This window comes from Octopus bimaculoides, chromosome 9 (assembly GCF_001194135.2).
Source record: "Octopus bimaculoides isolate UCB-OBI-ISO-001 chromosome 9, ASM119413v2, whole genome shotgun sequence".
NCBI lineage: Eukaryota > Metazoa > Mollusca > Cephalopoda > Octopoda > Octopodidae > Octopus > Octopus bimaculoides.
In genome coordinates this window covers 95,772,035-95,775,931 of record NC_068989.1, presented here as the reverse complement: position 1 = coordinate 95,775,931, position 3,897 = coordinate 95,772,035, and the positions used below count along the sequence as shown (strand labels likewise).

The window sequence follows — 3,897 nt, the reverse complement described above, 5'->3', positions numbered from 1 at the left end:
TATACATACATATATATATTTATATATATATAATTTTCATCATCACATATATAATGTGTGTATCGTTGGCGTTTTTCTTTCTCCATCTTCCCTTTTTAGGACTTTTTCTATATTTCTGATGAAGAGCTCCACTCAAAACATGAAATCCTCTTTCTTTTCTTTCCTTTCCTGAGCGTCCAATAACACTGTACTTATTCCACGGCCTCGCGTTGTTTTTTCTTGCTTGTTCATGTTTGGATTGAGTATATATATATCATCATCATCATCATCATTGTTTAACATCCGCTTTCCATGCTGGCACAGGTTTGACGATTTGACTGAGGACCGGCAAGCCAGGAGGCTGCACCAGACTCCAATCTGATCTCACAAGATTTCTACAGCTGGATGCCCTTGCCAGCCACTCCGAAAGTGTAGCGTGGTATATTTTACGTGCCACCGGCACGGGAGCCAGTTAGGCGGCACTGGAATTGATCATGCTCGAATGGTGCTTTTTATGTGCCACCAGCATGGGAGCAGTCAGGCAGCACTGGCATCGGCCATGATAAAGATTTCACTTGATTCAATAGGTTTTCTCAAGCATGACATATAGCCCAACAATTGAAGGATACTTTTAAACAAGCCAGTTATGCCACCCTGGCATTGGCCATGGCTACAGTCTCACTTGACTTGCCGGGTCTTCTCAAGCACAGCATATCTCCAAAGGTCTTGGTCGCTTGTCATTGCCTCTGTGAGGCCCAACTTTCGATGGTCATGCTTCACCACCTCATTTTAGGTCTTCCTGGGTCTACCTCTTCCACAGGTTCCCTCCACTGTTAGGGTGTGACACTTCTTCACACAGCTGTCCTCATCCATACGCAATACATGATCATACCAGTGCAGTCATCTCTGTTTCACACCACATCTGATGCTTCTTATGTCCAACTTTTCTCTCCGAGCGCTTACACTCTGTTGTGTATGCACACTGACATTGTTGCTTAACTTAGGTGATCAAACGAGAACCATTGCTTTCAATGTGATATGGCCATAAGCAGAAAAATATGGAATGCTTCATGAATTTGCATTTCATCCTTGCGTAGGGGCCATGCTAATCTTCTCTGTATCGTTCCAATTTTAGAATATGTACCGCAAATAAGTACAACAACAAAAAAAAGAAAAGAAAAAGGTATGTGGTAATAAATAAAAATGTTCCCTGGATTTACTTGGAGATTGATTATGCTCTAAACTAGACAGCTTTGCTTATATAGATACTCCTTTTCACACCAGTTATATCCCTTGAAAGATCAACTTTGGCACTATGAAGTAATAATACATAGCTAAATTACCACGAAAGTATTTTATTTTAATTTTTCTGTTAAAAAGAACAATATCATATTTAGTATTCATGTTTTGCTTGCGAAAATTAGTCTTTTAAATTATCACTTCTGTAATTTGATTTTTAACATTTTGAAAAATTGCTGTTTCCATGAATTGTTGCTATAATAATGACTGCTCTATTTTGTTAATGTTTGCTAAGAAGTAAATAGTAATTTAAATATATAAAATACTTGTAAGAGAAGTTAAAAACCTAAAATGTGAGAATTGTCTATATGCTCTCTGAACAAAAACCTCTGCTATCTGAATGAAATGCAATACTTTTTGTTCCTTTATAAATACTGCTAGCAATATTCTAAATGTCAAAGCTAACTACTGTTGCAATAGACTTTTTTTTTTACAAGAGAAAATGATGGTCAAATTACAAGCCTGTAAATAATAGTATTTCTGTGCTTCATTAAGATGGATGACACCTCGTACTCTTTCCTCTTATCATTTAGTCAGAGTTGGAAGAGCTTTCTGTGTCAACCTTTTCAAAGCCTCTTAGAGTGGTAGGTGGATGAAGACCAATTCATCCACAAACTAGAGACTTGGTCTGAATACTTGCAGCAGGGAACAGAGTGGACTCTACTTAAGGTGCACGTTGGCCACCATATTGATTTTTTAGGGTGGAAAATTAAGTCCTACCACCCAGGAACAAGAACAGCTCCTCTGACAAATTCCATACAGTTTGTTTCCTAGATTTTACTAAGAATGCTTTGGTTAATCTGAGTCTATGGTAAGATACAATTGCCCAAGGTCCTGTGTAGTGTTATCCAGTGAAAGGGTATTTGGTGGATCCAACCCATCAGGCTTTTAGTGACTGACACTGAAGAATACATGTAATGAATCTAGGGGTTGATAGTTTTGCAGAGTTCATCCCTTTCTAAGTTACAACATAAAAAGCAACAATTGATATCAATATTTCAAGATAAACAAAATCACTTACTGCAGCTACTTGTTTCTTGTTGTGCCTATTTACTACTAGATAGCCTCTCATTATTGACACCTATGTGTCTTGCTCAAGAAATGTACTAGGGGACAGGTTCAATCTATTGAACTCTGGGCTGATTGCATAATACCTTCTTAACTTGGCCATTTATAGTCTTGTCATAGTCTAAGTATGAAATAAACTGTATCAGTTTATTTCATATTCAGAAAAACCTAAACTGCCCCAAAAGTAAATGTGGTACATTTAAGATAACCAAAACTATTTATATGCCTCATTCTGGTTAATGTGCTATATCTGAATCTAATATCAGTGGCAACTCTTTTTCTCCCCCCCCCCAACTTCTTTCTGTCACTTTCTCAGCACTTGCTCTTACCCATAAATTTGTCCTTCTCATAGCACTCTCTGTCACTATCTTATCACTCTATCGCTCTCTCTCTCTCTCTCTTACTGTCTCCTTTCTCTCTCATTCTGTTATTCTGTCTCTCCCTTTTATAAATCTCTTGTTGAGCATACTTTTCATTATTCTATTCTCTTTTTGTATCTCATAGTTATAAAACTGTTTCTAAATAAAGAAGTCAAGTTATTAAAATCTATTGCAATCAATAAAGACGAAAATATATGTTTTGATGGTTTTTTTCTCAGAAATATCAAATACATTTCTCATTGGAGGGTATATGAGATTTTTTTTTATTGTTTCATTATTTAATTCGATTTCTTATAAATGGATATTGGATCTAAACCTTCCAATTAGTACTGATAAATGTACTTTAAATTTCAACTATTTGCAGTTATATCTTAAACAATATTGCACTAAACCAGCTAGTTCAGAACAATATTCTTAGACACACTGATGCTTGATATTATTACATTAAATGGCTGAGTTGTTAGAGCATCGGCTAGCTTGTCTTGTGTTATTCATTCTGGCTCTCTGCACTCTGAGGTCAACCTTGCCTTTCTTCTGGAGACTGACCGATAAAGTATCAGTCAGTCCTTGACAGGAGTCAATTCTTTTACCACTCTTTCTCTCTCTCTCTATTTCTTTCTCTCTCTTTATGGAGGAAATTGGCTGTGGTCAGATTTGGAATTTCACAGCAGTGTCTCAGCTTCATGAGAAGGGCCCAAGGCAAAATAATATTACATTGACAAAATCAATAAAGTGATTGACAAAATACCATGCAATATTTAGTTACATCCCCTTATGTTCTGAGTTCGATTCCCTACTTTTCATCCATAGTACGTGGTGGGGAAGCAATACCAGTCAAATATTGGAATTTACTGTCTCCAGAAATGGTGTGGACTTTTACTTAAATTTAGAAATCAATGTTACACAGCTGTTAAAAATTATAATAATTCATTGAGAAAAATAGGATGAAAATCTGGACATGCTATTGGTTTGTGTTAACAATGTAACTGTTAATAAAATTCATTAAGTTTCTCTTCCAAAGTTGATCACTAGCCACAGTTTTAGAATTCATACACAGGCTTAATCAATTTTACAAACTTTTGAAGACACTCTTGTATCTTCGACACTCTTGTATCTTCGACACTCTTGTATCTTCGACACTCTTGTATCTTCGACACTCTTGTATCTTCGA

General features: G+C 36.3%; 1 protein-coding gene and 1 non-coding gene across 3 annotated transcripts in view; one reads left to right on the top strand and one right to left on the bottom strand.

Annotated features, from left to right (window-relative positions):
- LOC106874473 (ribitol-5-phosphate xylosyltransferase 1) overlaps positions 1-3,897 on the top strand; it is a 427,968-nt gene that overhangs the window by 69,143 nt on the left and 354,928 nt on the right. The gene's annotated exons all lie outside the window — the stretch shown is intronic.
- On the bottom strand, positions 1,032-1,136 carry LOC128248793 (U6 spliceosomal RNA). Its single transcript, XR_008264956.1, has one exon. It is a non-coding gene; the product is annotated as a U6 spliceosomal RNA (small nuclear RNA).